The sequence below is a fragment of the Cryptomeria japonica genome, chromosome 8 (assembly GCF_030272615.1).
Source record: "Cryptomeria japonica chromosome 8, Sugi_1.0, whole genome shotgun sequence".
Lineage (NCBI taxonomy): Eukaryota > Viridiplantae > Streptophyta > Pinopsida > Cupressales > Cupressaceae > Cryptomeria > Cryptomeria japonica.
The window spans coordinates 466,222,752-466,238,660 of record NC_081412.1 but is presented as its reverse complement, the minus strand read 5'-3'; positions in this window follow the sequence as shown (position 1 = coordinate 466,238,660).

Genomic DNA, 15,909 nt, shown 5'->3' with positions numbered 1-15,909 from the left:
AATTGCTTCCGTTAATGGTTCATAGCATGCGAATTTTTTTTTAGGATAATTATATCTTCCATGCAATTACTATTATGCAAGTTCATTTGCTATGCAAATTACACTTCAAGTAGTTACTTCAATTATTTACGCTTTCATTTTGTCATTCGTAGTTAGAAAATTAAATAAAGGAAGTTGGAAAACCAAAACTAGCAGCGTTCGGTATATATGGTGCCTCTGGGTCACGCTTACGGGTAATGCCGTCGTGTTGAACTACTGCACTTAGCGCCTAATAAAGCTGCATTAACGACGTCTGTGGCATCGTCCCTATAAATCGTCGGGGAGTAATAAGGGTCATTTGGAAGTTAAAAATCCAAGGGGCGGGTAATCCCTCTTGGATCGATAATTAATAAGATAACTTTTAATTGAATTTCACATCCGTTGAGATAAACCATAGTAAACCCCTCTTAGGGATGGTCTAGTTAAGAGCTCTCGTGAAAATGACTTTATTTATCTATTTATTCACCTCGAAGGGATATTGGTGATTTGTAATTGGGTGACGCTCATGTTAAGTATTAGGATCTAGTTATTTTGTTAGGCCACAAGCAATAGGCCATCTTGAGCCTTCGCTTAAGTGCTACCTTCGTGGGTAGCAACCGCAGAGAAACTGTCTGGGACACTGACCCTAGAAAGGGTTGCGTACCCACAAAAATCAGTTTACATCAAACCATAGATTAGAAGATAGAACTACATACTTTACGCCTTGATCCCACGCCGAAGTGGGTATGTAGGCAGTCTTGGGACGGAGTTGTCCCTCGTACTCAGGCGTTCGTGGGTGGGGTCTAGGCTTGGTTGAGTAAGAATCCTAATTGAAAGATAAGATAATCAAACTTAATTCAATGCATACTCGGAAGGAATCCCGTATGGATTCGCTTGACTTCCCGAGGCTTTAAGCCAAATTCCGAGGCGGAATTCAAGCTTGTGTTATTTTTCTTATTACTCCTAAGGACGACGACCTCGGTGCATTCTTGTTAGAAGAATGTAGTACTTAGTGAGTGGCTCAGGACCCGAATGGTCCCGATGAGTCTAAGTCTCTGGCCAGAGCATCTCCTATCCCGTTTGGATAGATGCCTACCCCGTATGGGTAGATGCCTATCCCGTATTGGATAGATGGAATTTACGTCCCGTATGGACAATTGCCTAACCCGTATGGTTAGAAGCTCATCCCGAATGGATGATTGCCCAATCCTATTTGGATGGATGCCCAGAGTATGCAATTGAATAAAACATAATAAAAGAAAAGAAAAAAAAAAATACTCAATTTTTGTTGGATCAATTTTGGTGGGTTATTACACTCTTAGCATCTTTTTGCACTATGGATGCTTATGGAGGATTGAGATTTGAGTATTTTGCTTCAAATGGGAAATGAAAAACTAAAATACTAGATGCTATAAAAATGATTGATTTTAACTAAAATAACAAAGATATTAGTTTGCTATGCTAAATGCTCTCTACATGCCTATAGGTTAAATGCATACAAGTTTTCAGGATCTGGATTATGAAAAAATGGGCTCTATTTATAGGGAAAATGGAGCAATGGATGGTTGAGATTGAGCAATCTCAACAAGGGTCAAGATTGAATGATTTCAAATCCATGTGAGGGCTTTCAACCCAATCCCAGGATGACAAGTGTCAATGTGAGATAGGTTGAGAGGAGAGGGAATAAGCATTAAATGCTTGATATGACCTTGGGAGTTAAAGTCAAGGTTAGTTGAACAAATAAACTCTTTATTCAAATAATAAAGCTTTTATCCAATGGATAAACTCTTGTGCAAATGCAAGAAGGATAAATATGGTCAAAGCAATAAATGCTTGGGGGGACAAGTTTGAAATAACCATAAATGGTTATGTAAGAGCCATAAATGGTCATGTAAGAGCCATTAGTGGTTTTGGAAGACTTTGGAGGTTAATTTGTTGAACACACAAAGCATTAAATGTTTTTCAAAAACTTTTGAAGTCTTTGAGAAGTGACTCCATTTTGCTTAGGAATGTGACAATAATTAGGGGATGGATTAGGCTAATTAGGAAGGGGTTAGAAGAATCTAGAAGGGGATTTAGGAATGCAATTGGATTTGGTGGGTGAGGAAAAATAGGATTTTATTAAAATAAAAATTCATTTATTCCAATAAATGTGTGCAAGTTGCATTTGTAGGAAAATGCAAGTGGGGGGATAATGATTTAAATAAATATTTTTATTTAATTTATTTAAAAGAGGAATAGGTGGATTTAATTAAATAAATAGATTTTATTTATTTAATTGATTGTGAATTTGATTTAATGAATTAATTAAAATAAATTGAATAATTTATTTAATTAATAGGAGAATGTTTGGAGATGAATTAATTAAATATTAATTTAATTAATTGATGGCTAGTGGATTTTTAATCAAATAAATAGCGAATATTTATTTAATTAAGCTGGACAGATTTGTGTGACTACAGAGAGTAATAGATAAAGTAATTGTTGATAGAAATAAATAATAATTAAATGAAGCTTGCATTGAAATAACAGGTGGATAAGAATCTTTGAGAATGAAGAAGTAACAAAATGGTTTGCAGAAATTAGTAAGGTATGCATACCTTCAAAATATGAAAAAAAATTAGTGGGGTATAGAGCTATTGACTCTGTTGTAAATGTTAGAGTATTCGGGTATTTACTTGATTAATTAAACAATATCTATTTAATTATTTAAGTTCCCTTTATCTCTTTTACACTTAAGCTAACTTTAGGTGCATAATAATTAATTCTTTTATTAATTATTATGTACAAACCTAGGTTTTCCTTTTTAGGGTTTCTTGACCTATTAGAGGATTATTATTTTCATTGTATTGTAAGGATTATCACATTACATATTTTGTGAATATTGAGCTCTCATCTTTTTGAGCATATTTTCTGTGTATTTGTTTTATCTGTTATTTGTTTCCTTGCTACTCCTTGTAATAGGTTATTCAACTTGCAAAGATCATTTGGGCTCCTGTGGTGTTGTGTTTCTCAACTCTCACATGGTATCAGAGCTTCAGATCTACAGCTATCTATTCTTGTTTTGAGATTTTTTGCCTTGGAAGGAGATCTGGGGTTTTTCAGAAGTTTTTTTATGCACCTAGGGAAAGGTCTTTTTCTTATCACTTTGGGCCTAAACGGACATCACCATCGTGCTCAAAAGGCCCAAAAACCCTTATGGTCATATAAAAATTCACCATTTTTTACTCCTAAGTCTCTAGGTGATTTTGGGACTTGTTCTTCAGATCTGTATATTCGGGGGTTTGTGCAGTTGTTTTTTTTTTCATTTCTCCAGGTAGCTGATTTTTTGGTACATTTTGGTGCCAAAAGAACCTCACACCTGGATTCAGAAGGTTGATTCCATGAATTTTGATATATAATTTGCCTATTTTCAGTGATAGGGGTATCTGGGGCATGATTTTTTATTGGCACATTTTTCGATGCACATAAATCCATACTGATGTACCTACAAATGCATCAGAAAATTTTTGTCAAAAGAAATATATATACCCTTTTATGCCCTAAAAGGGGTTTTTTTATTTTGGTCGCAACTTGGTCATACGAAAACGTTTTTCGACAAATCTTATATCGTTGGAAATCTCTCTCCGAGCTCTATCTAGATATGGAGGTTTGAACTTTTTGTTTTTCTTTTTGATAGTGTGTTTTTCTTTCAAATTCAGAGATTCCTTTTTGCACTCCGAAAGCCATAGAATGAGCATCCGAACTCCGTTTTTCTGAAAACTTTATATCATTGGAAAGCTTGTCCTGTGTACTTTCCAGCCATATGAGTTCTCTTTCCAGATTCTGCTCCAAGAATATTTTCTTCAGTTTTTTTCTTTTTCAGCACTCTGTGGATATCTTGGTTGTTTCAGGTCCTGGGATCTCTTCTCTAAGTAGGATGTCTCTATTTTGGTTCTCCTTTCTATTTCCAGTCTTCTTATCATTGTAGTTTATTTTATGCAAACGCACCGAGATAAAGTGTCATCATGCATTGTTTACTTGGGATCTTGCACATCTTGTGTTTTATTGTGCATGCACTACTTATAAAGTGTCATGGGGGGGTTGATGTTTGTCTTTTGTTTACCATCTACCTTTGTCAAGTGAGTGTTCCTTCCACAACATTAGCCTCATGATATGTGTCAAGTGAGTGTTCCTTCCACGACACTTTGTACTTTCTCTGCGCATTCGATGTTCCTGGTTCTTCGTCGTGTAGTTTTTGTTGGCCGTTCTTTTCAGTGTACCTGCCCCTCTCCCTTTTTTCAGCATTATGGGGAGGTTTGTCTTGTTGGTTCTAATGCTTCCATGGTTTGATAGATCATCTCTTTAGGCTTTGGTTTCTCATGCCATATGTATCTTCGAGTTCAGTTGTTTGCCTTTGTTTGCCTTCTAATTCGAGTAGTGTCATTTGAGGGCACTCATACAGATTACAGTCTTCTCTACCTGGTCATGTTCCATTTCAGTGGAGGTTCTTCAGATCAGCAGTTATTCTTCGACAGTGTTTGCAGGTTCTTCATGCTTCAATGATTCTTCTGATCTTCTCTTGTTCCTATCTTTTTGGAACATTCTTGTTTGGAGGATTTTTCAGTCCTTCTTCTTGCCTTTTCCATCTCTATTTGGAGTAGAGTTTTTTTTCCCACGTGGTTTTCTCTATTTCTTCGGTTCATAGAGATTTGGTTGTATTTGGGTACCTGATCAGGCCTTGTTGTCGGGACCCATCTTTCCTGCTTTCAGTAGCTGTTCTAGGTTTTAGCTTCTCCCTAAGTTTAGTTTAAGGGGGGTGTTAGAGTATTCGAGTATTTACTTAATTAATTAAACAATATTTGTTTAATTATTTAAGTTCTATTTATCTCTTTTGCACTTAAGCAAACTTTAGGTGCATAATAATTAATTCTTTTATTAATTATTATGTACAAACCTAGGTTTTCCTTTTTAGGGTTTCTTGACCTATTAGAGGATTATTCTTTTCATTATATTGTAAGGATTATCACATTACACATTTTGTGAATATTGAGCTCTCAACTTTTTGAGCATATTTTCTGTGTATTTGTTTTATCTGTTATTTGTTTCCTTGCTTCTCCTTGTAATAGGTTATTCAGCTTGCAGAGATCATTTGGGCTCATGTGGTGTTGTGTTTCTCAACTCTCACAGTAAAAGTATTTTATTTGATCTAGATTTAGTGTATGGTTCATTAGTTTGGTGGTTATGTTTTGGATTTGAAGTGGGGACCAAAAGCACTAAGAATAACATATATGTCACTTGATGTGGAAGTTGTGCTTTCTATGGTTCCCATCACATAATATTTTACTTAGATTTTGTTGGATTTCACTGAATGAAATAAGATTTTGCAAGATTTTATTTAGAATTCAATAGTCATTTATCCTTATGAAGGAGACAAAAAGTTCATTGTCATTTTGGATGGATGTATATAATATTGGCTCATATAATTTAAAAAAAAAAAATTGCAATGATTGTTTGCATCATAGGCCAATATAAAAAGACATAAATAGTATTATTTAGAATTGAAAAAAATGGCAAAATTCAAACTATAGAAATGTAGGCAAATATTTTTAAATAGTCTCATATGGTTGGCTAGCTTCAAAAATAGAATGCATCAAATGAATGCATTAGTATTCATAGAATTCTTATTTTAGCGATTTGTTTAGAGTATCAAACTTGAAGCATTAATAAATAGTATATATAAAGCTTAGAATTAGAACAAAGATTTGGCTAAAAATAGTTTGTCCCCTTCAAATTCCATCTCTGAATATCTCTACAAAGAAAGGGTTGTACAAAGAGTTTGCACATTCTGTGAAATTTTCATAGATTAGAAGGAGTGAGGACTTTTTTGCATAGTTGAAGACATTACAGGACCAACAATGTGTTGCAAATATGTGCATAATTTTACATTGTAGTTTTCCAATTCCTTTAAGCTTTCTTCTATCTTTGCTAACTCCTTCTTTAGTTGTTGCACCTCTAATGCAACTTGTGAACATATCTGACATCATTGTTTTCTTTCTTGTGGCAGGCTAGGAGCTTTATGTTTGAAGAAATAGTAGTCATTGCATTGACTTTCAATTGATTTGTTATTATTTAAGTGGTGATTGTTTGACATGCCTTGCACATTTGAAATTTTGCCAACTGTATTTAACTTGGTAGAAAGTATGTCACCTTCATGGCATAGAGCAGTCGATGGAAGACAACGTTGAATATTGTCTACAATATATAACCAAAAGAAATTGTAGTGAATTGAGCTACTGAATACCATTACCCAAAATTGGAGAAATCATGTGGAATTAAGTTTCATATCGGTGATTCACTCTAGGTATACAAATTTTGCATCTACGTCGGATACATTTTTTAGAGTTGTAGATGAGAAATAAGGTGCAATAATAGAATTTTCCAAACATTTAGAAGAAATTTGATCTGCATAATTCTCGCCTTTGCCTTCAATAATGTTAGCAACATTTGGCAGTGATAAGTTTTTTGTGGATGATTTGACCCAACAAGCCAGTAGCTAGATAATCATTCATTGTAGATGTGTTTTCCATTGTTGGGTTAGATGCATTTGATAAAAACAAGTCTAAAGTATCAGTTGACAATATGCAATCACCCTTTACATTCATTTCAATGGCATTGTCAATGTCAATGGTACTGTGCACAATAAGATAGGAGAACAGAATATTGTGAATAGGTTCACTAGTCATTGAGGGAACAACATGGTTTATATTAGAAGGATGATGAACATATGGAATGAAACGTTGACTTGATCAACTATAGCATTTTCCTTATACCTTGAAACTGAATTATTTGGACAAAGATGACATAGGATTTGATAGTTTAAACGGTCTCTCCATATGTTTTTGTGGATCTTGGAACCCCTTTACATAATTCCATTAGGCCATGTTAGAGAGATGTTTGCTGTACCATTAATGTCCATCATTTGCAGTTCATTGTACAATGGCCCATGCAAAGTAGTAGTAGAATAGTACTACATTGCAAGTCAATAATGTAATAAATAGAGGAGTGTCCTTCACTGTCATAAGCATGACAAATATGATGCACATTTCTAAAAAGAGAACACCTGGCTCAAATGGCAGGTCAGTGTGATAGACAGGGACAACCATCCTTTTCTATTTTGGATTATTGTACTTCTATGTGCACATGGTATTTCGATGCCCTATAGAAAATGTATACCACTTCAGTATTTCAAATGAAAATAATCAGTTTGAAATACTTTTTCAATTTGTAAGGACCAAGTGCAAAGGGTAAGAAGAGTAGTGAGATAATTAAATACTTTCTTACATAACAATATCCTTTTGTATATTTAAGTAACAAATAAATTGTGTTGTACAGAATTTGAAAGGATAGCATTTTGTAAATTACATTGACGAAGTTGCAAGGTCATAAGTATCGTGAATATTGCATTTTAGAACTGTTAATAAAAATCTGAACATTAAATTCTATGTGAAGTCATCATATGTGGAAATTAAGATAATTTTAACTGCATAGCAGAGATTGAATGGTTTTTAATACATGCATTGAATGATTAGAATGTAACAAATGTGAACTCTTTTTGTTTAACCCAATATGGAATTTGTAATGGTAGATGCAGGGAACTATGGTGTGCCTGTGATATTTATGTCTTCAGTAATTACCAAAGCTAGTTTCCCTTGCTTTTCACTAGTTTTTTGTTCATAATTAAAATATTGAATATTCTAGTAGTATGTGGACCAGATTTTTGGATGCCTTGTAAAAGTTTTTAATTTTTTTTGTATGTCTATGAAACTAGATTATGTCTATAATGCTAAGTTGATTTTAGAGTGCAAAACTTGTTCCTCATTCCCATAATTTCCAAATTGCCTTAAATACTTGATTTGTTACTGCATGATCTATTTTGCATATTAAAAAAAATTCAATATTGAATATTTATTTACAATGATTATCTCTTTTACCTTTTTTCTATTTGTAGGGATATTTTCTTCATTAATTTTTAAAATATGAAATTTGTAGCTGTAAACAAAAGAAGTCTATTGTACCTGTGATATATAAGTATCAACCAATTATTGAAGCTAGTTTCCCTTGCTTTTGGCCTTTTTTGGTTTTATTAAAAAGTTGGAACACAAGCAATTCATATACTCTATGAGTACTTAATTGATTGTGGTATCAAGTATTTGGTTTTGCACGAGCATACCAAAGACAAAGTTTAATGTAATTAATTCTTTCATTTCATAATTCAGTTGCCAAACAATCATTATTTGTGAGCCATGCTAGTTAATTGTGAAGACTATATCTTCCATTGTTTTATCTATTGATTTAGGGGTTTTTATTGTCAAGTGTTTGATGAGATGCATCATGGTGTTATCCGTTGGTTTAGGGGTTTTTGGCCCAACCTCCCTAAGCTGCATGATTGGATCTCCCATTATTGGGAGCCTCTTATTTCTGGTACTATTCATATTTACCCTATGGCTAAAGGATTTTTTATTGCAAACTTTGAGAATGTTGAGGATAGAAAGAAAAACTTGTGTGATAATTATTTTTGTTTGAAGGACAACTTCCCTTTAATGGTTAAACCCTAGCACTCTGATTTCAATACTTCTTCTAAAATATTTAATAAGATTCCGATTTGGGTTAGGCTTCCTTATCTCCCTCTTCATTTGTCGGTCGATTCTCTTTTTGAGGAAGTTGGTAATGCTCTTGGGGATTTTTTGTTGGTGGATGATGATTCATCTGACGTTATTCACTCTACCTTTGCCCATATTTTGGTTGAGCTAGATGTTTCAAAAGGACTGTCTGCTGAGATCGTTATCAATTCTTCTATGGGCAGTTGGGTTCAATCTTTGGACAATGAAGGGATACCCTTTAGGTGTCAAAGATGTTTCAAAATGGGTCATGCGGCTGAGCGTTGTGGGTTTGAAAAGAAGACTTTGTCGACCTCATGGTGGAATGGTGCTTTAAATCAGCATTACACGGTTAAGAAGGACTCTCAAATGGTAGAGCTGGATACTATTGTTTCTTCGCAGATTGTTCTGGCTTTCGATGGTGTGGTTGTTGAGGTTGGTCTGCAGTCTCATGTCCCTCATGTTGATTCCTCTGCTGGAATTGTGCCTTGAGTGTCTACGTATGGTGATTGTGCTTTGGTTATCAACTCTAGTAGTGTTCATGATGATGCTTTGCCTAGAGGGAGTATCTGCGCCTCTGAGAAGAGGGGTGTTGCTAGTTCTCCTTCTTAGATTTTTGGTGGTTTGGCGTTGGGTTCATCGAATTGGTTCGATGCGACTGCTAAGGTGGAAGAGGGTTGGATAACTGTTAAGGAAAAGAAACCTAAGATGCCTACACCCTCTTTTGACATGACTCTTCGTTCCCAAAAGGGTAGTACTAAAGGAAAATCTTGAGGGTCCCTAGCCGTGGGTGATTGGGTTGGAGTTTTCTTTAGTCATTTCTTTGGTTTTTGGTTGCTTGCTGGTTTTTTGTGCAACTTTTGTTCAAGTTGTGGGTGCTTGTTGGTTAAACCCTCTTTGTGTCCCTTTTTGAGGTTGATTTTGTCTCTACCCCATTGATGTTTTACTGAATATGTTTCTATGGGGCTGTTTATTTGTAGTGATCTATTTTGGCTTAATATCTTTTTAAGTCCAAACTGATCTTTTTTGTAAAGGGTTTCGGTCCCTGCAAAACCTGTTTTTGCCTTAATCCAAAACAATATGGACGATAATAATCGATGAGTTGATTTTCAAGATGTTTGGAGCTCCCATCCACGAGGCGATTTAAAAATTTTGCAACGGTTCTACTGCACCCAGGTGTCCTTCTGCTGAAATTGCTCTTGCAGTGGTCTCCTTTGATGCTGTTGCTTTTTCACCCCTTCCCCCTCGTGTTGAGGCCATTAGCGTTGTTGGTGGTGCTCCCCACACGGCACCTGCTACTGGTTTGTGCGATGCTCCCCGAGGGAACTCTCCTGTTGGGGACTTGCCCTGCGTGGTGGGAATCGTTGGTTCATGTCCACCCCCACCAGTTATTTCGAGGGGTGTTGCTAGTGTTGTCTCTCTAGCTTCTGGTGATGCTTCTAGGGATGCTTATGGTGAAGCTTCTCAGTCGAATACTGCTGATACTATTGGTGCTAAGTCGAAACCTTCCTCTGCTAGCAAGCATAGCTTTGCTCGTGTGGCCAAATTTATTGCCCAACCCTCCAAGGGAGTTCGTCCTCTTACATGTGCCAAATCCTCTTTTGTGGTGGTTTGTGGACAAGATGTAGTGGAAAACATTGGTTTATACCAACATTGTGCTCTTGTGTGCATATTTCCAGGGCTCTGGCCTTCACTACCAAACCTTCATCACTGGGTAAGTGACTTTTGGCGGCCTTTGGTGGCTCACAATATTGAGCTTTTTCCCTGTGCTAAGACTTTTTCATTGCTTCCTCCACATCTTCGGCTGATCGGGATTTGGTTTTGGGCATGTTATGGGCTTGGGGAGTACACTCCCTCTCTGTTAAGCCTTGGACAACCTCTTTTAACCCTCTCACTGAACCGCTTAATGTGCATCCAGTTTGAGTTCGCCTCATAATTCTCCCTTTTCACTTTTGGGAACACTCTTGCTATAAAGCTATTGGAAACTCCATTGGCCAATTCTTGAAGGTTGATGAAGCCACGTCTTCAATGAACCACGCTACTTTTGCCCACATCCTTGTGGACATTTACATCTCCTTGCTTCTCCCAGGAGATGTGGTTCTCATGGTGGGGGATAGGCCTTGGACACAACTATTGGACTTTGAGGGCCTCCCCTTTTGTTTTCGAGGATGCTTCTCTCAGGTCATCTTGCTTCGAACTGCTCTATTTCACGCCACAAAGGTGTTGCTACTTGGTGGAAAAATGCTATTGTTGATCATTTAGCAGTCAATGCTCCCGACTTTGTTTCCCATGGCTCCTCCCATGAGGATGATGTCTCCTCTCAGGAAGAAGTTGTGCCCCTCACGACTACTGATGCTCTTGTTGATCCTCCCTTTGTGGCCTGATTTCGTGAGGTCTCCACTACAACTTCTCATGTTCTACAACCACCATCTACTCCTACTAGACTTGCTTCTATTGTTGTTTTGTCACAACTTGTTGTTCTGCAACAACCTCCTGTTTTTTTGTTGCAGCACTTTGCTGATGCCACTGACTATAACCCTCCAGGATCCCTTCCGTTTGATCTCTCTTTTGATGGTCCTAATGACAACATCATCTGGATAGTGGTTGCTCACAAGCAGAAGGGGAAGTCTTCTCCCCTTCCCCAAACCCCCCTTTGTCAGGGTTCGGGTGTCTCTCCCCCTCCTTGATCGGGGTTTTGGGTGTTCTCTAGTTTGACAAGGCTTTCTTTTGCCTAGCTAACTGTGTTTTGTTTCTTATTGCCTTCGAGAAGTTGTTTATGTTGCCAACATCATGTTTTTTTGGTGTTGCTTGTTTTTTGTTGATAGTTTTTTACTATGTTAAGGGTCAGTGCCCTAGTTAATGCTGAGTTACAAATCAAAAACAATATGGACAATTTATTTTTTAATTATTTAAAAATATATATATATTTAAAATCTATATGAAAAATCTCACAAATCGGTGGTTTACTTCATCTTCAAATTCTTAATGGTTTAGTTACTTTAAGTGTTAGAAAGTAAAGATCTAGTGCAAAATATTGATTTCAATGTCAAGTTTGGCCAAAAAGTGTAACCTAGTATTATGGGATCACCCAATGACCAAAACATTATTTGTTATATGCTTGCAACCATATCGTTTACATGTTGAAGAGTAGGGTCGAAGTCTTGGGAGGACATGTTTATGGTCATTCTGAATATTATTGGCAAATAGAATTGGATAAAGTTCGACAAACTCTACCTAGAGATATAAAATGCACACTCAAAATAAGCTTTGATGCCCTCGACAACGAGTAGAAATAAATTTCCATGGATATTGTGTGTTCCTTTGTAAGCAAGTCTAAGAATGTAGTGACAGAAATATGGGAGGGATGGGGCACAAATGGGATTGGTTAATAGTTTCAAAGATGAACCTTTTTTCCGCAGTAGCACCTCCCTTCTGCAATACGAAAGACCTGAGAAGTGGCGACTTCATGTCATAGGGAACCTAACATTCATATGCTGGAGAGAAAGCATGAAAATTTGAAAATGATTTTGCTAAACTTAAGTGACAAACTAAGCAAGTCTCACCATCATAAGGAAATTGTTCTCAGCTACAAAACTAAATCTTTCTGAAAAGCCCCTCTAAATATTTTAACATGCTTACCATTTGAAACTATTTTAAAAGCATGCCTCTTTTGTATTTATTTCTACGCGAAGTCTAGTTGGAACGTTGATCTTTCTCAGGTCAATTGTTTATGTAGTGATAAAGTTTTGAAGTGAAATAAATTTGAAAATCTTAACTAGAAAATCATTTTACCTGTTTCTATGTACTTCAAAGCTCCACGAACCAAACAATGCTCTTGCAAAAACATGATGATTGACAACATGAAGATAGTAGCAAATAAAATAGATAAAGCCAGAAGAATAGAAATGAAGATTCTAGACTTAGAAACCATAATAAATATTGCCAATGACTGCTCTTAAAATCTTCAAGGTACAATAATACAATGCCATCACATTACTATTATTGTTGTTGTCTCCAAAAGTGCGACGCACCAATGACAGAGGCTTCTGGAAAGATATTTTGCCCTACAAGATCAAATAGTAGATATGGCGGAAGCAAATTGCTATACGTTGTACTCTATCAATAGCTCGCTGCATTCAACATATACACATTTTTCAAAAAATGAAATAAATATGCATTGAATGAAATACTATTTTTCAAGGGAATACACCCCATCAAATAATATTTAATTAAATTTTGCTAGAGTTTATTGAATGGAATAAGATTTGCCAAGATTTTTGTGGAATTCAATGACCACTTATCATTATGAAAGAGAAATTTTTTTGTCATTTTGAATGGTTGTAAATGAAATCGGTTCATAACTAAATAAAAAAAAAATTAAAAACTTTTTTTGCAATGATTGTTTCCAAGAGAAGACCAATAGGAGAGGAGATAAATGGTATTCTGCAAAATAAAAGAAATTGTGCCTTAATTTTAACTATACAAATCCATGCAAATATTTTAAAATGCTGCCATATGATTGGCCAACTTAAAAAATGAAATGCATTAGTAATCCTACCTATCGACATGAACTAATAATATCAACCAGAAATAACCACTATTTAATCATAGAAAATAAAAAGTGAAGGAAAATGTAGTGATTATGTCAAAGGTGGGACAGAAAGACAAAGAGGCCAAAAGATTATATATAATATAATTTTTTCATGTGTAATGAAAGTCTAAAGATACTCAGCTCCAATTTAGGGAACTATGGAAGGCAAAGAGGAAGGAGTGACCTATGACCACAGGAGTGGCCTATAAAGCAATTTTTGTAGGATGAATCTATCCTAAAATCATGTTTTGAGGTTATTCTTCTTAAACAAAAAAATTATATTAGAATCTACATTCCATATAGTCCTAAAATCTACACTCCATGAAAAATTGAAGTCTAAATGAAGCAACTTTTGTAGAAAACATCTACTCCAAGCCCCATGAGATGAATCTACACTCCATATAGCCCTAAAATTGTGCTAGTTATTTAACGTTGTAAGGTTATTCTTGTTAAATAGAAAAAAATATATTAGAATATAAATTTCCCATAATCACAGTTATTACCAATCTAAGTTATTTATTAAAATATTAATTTCCCATAATCATATTTATCGCTGATTTTTTCTTTTTTTCTCTAATTTTTTTCATTAATTTCATATTTTTCTATAGTCAAGTTTTGACGAAATTTGCTTGTCCATTTTATATTTACAAATAAAAATATTACACTTGCATTTTGTTGGAAGTTGTCTTTGTATATATTCTCCATTGGTTCAATAAATAGACATTTTTAACCTCCTCTTAGAAATAATTCTTGTTATATTTGTTGAGAAACAAGGTGAAGAAAGCTTGCAATATTAACTTTCTTATGTGATTACAAATCTGAAAAGATTACCAAATCTCAAATGAACATGTGAGTGCACCATTCAACGTAAATATAAAAACCATACCAAAAGAGACAATGTTTACATGGAGAAACCCTTTCAAGGGAAAACTTCACCAAAGAATGAGGGCAACTATATTATTATTCTTCAAAAGAGAGAATACTACAATAATACACTTCAATACACTTCTCCAAATGATCTTGGAACTACTTGGAAACAATAACCAACTGATGATTGAACAACTATACCTTAGGTCCCTTTTATAGCCAAATGGGAGAAAAAACCACGGTTGTTTTCCCAAAACAAGGGACCAAAGCCACTTGCAAAAACCCATGGCTTGGAGAAAAAGTAGTCAATAGACATAATAAAATAATAAATAACTTTTCAAGTGATTCCTCATGGGCACAAAACCCAAAGCCACTTAGTCTTTACACATTCTGAGTGCTCTAAAGCTTGCGATGATTGTTCAGAGCCTCAAATGGACACCTTTTCTCCTCCCAAATTCGATCTCCTTATGCATGACCCTTCATGTCTCATTGTGGATGTGGAAAGGAGTTTTTTAATCCATTTTGATTTATGTTTATCACGTCTTCATGTTCACCTCTTGAAAATGCAATTACTATTAGCCATAAATTATAATATTTAATATTTTCCTCACATGTCCTAGGGAACACTTTCCAAAGAGCATGGAGACATATGAATGGCTTAGGATTGCAAGGTTAATGTCCCCTTATCCTAACATTCTCCCACTTGACATTATACATTGCAATTATATCCAAGAGATACATAAAATAAAATAAAATCAAGTACAGTGATCAAGGCCCATGGCCTTCCTGCATGAAGAGAACTTTTATGTGGTCACTGACTTCATAAGAAAATCTGAAACATTATCCAAAGTGTCAACTTTTTCTATCAAAACCTTACCATTATCAACCATTTCTCACACAAAGTGATACTGAACATCAACATGCTTAGTACAAGCATGATACACAAGATTCTTGGCCAAACATATAACACTCTGACTGTCATATTTGATCCTCATAGTCTTGCAATCAAAACCAATGCTAATACCAAGTCTCTATAGAAATATCGCCTCTTTAGAGGCATAAGTAGCAACCATATACTATGTTTTAGTGGTGGACAAAGTAGTTATGGGCTGTCTCTTACTCATCCTACTTGGTGCTCCTCCAAACAAAGTAAATACATAGCCATTAGTGGACCTTGCACTGTCCAAGCCACCTATCCAATCTACATCAACAAATCGCTATATGTCCAATAACTTAAGCACATCATCAGTACCATGATAAACCAAACAATAATCAAAAGTACCTCACAACTATTTAAACACCCACTTAACAAATGTTTGATGCTCTTTACCAAGATTAGAAATAAACCGGTTCAAAACTCCCATTACTTGGGCTATACCTAGTCTAGTGCAAACCATTCATACATCAAACTCCCAACGGAACTAGCTTAAGGAACCTTAGACATATCCTCATAATCATCATCAAAATTCAAACACATGCCTAAATTTAGCTTAGTACCATCTAGAAAAGGAATACTAATGGGCTTACAATCATGCATATTAAACCTCTGCAAAATAGTATCAACATACTTACTCTAGCTTAACCAAAGCTTTTTGTGAACTCAACCTCTGCTAATCTCCATCCCAAGAATATACTTTGTAGCCCCCAAGTCTTTCATATTGAATGTGCCATAAATTTGAGCTTTGAGTTCTCTAATCATCACCTTGTTGTTACCCATAAACAACATGTCATCAACATACAAGAAAATAATTAATATTTGATCATCAATAACCTTAATATAAACACAATTATCTT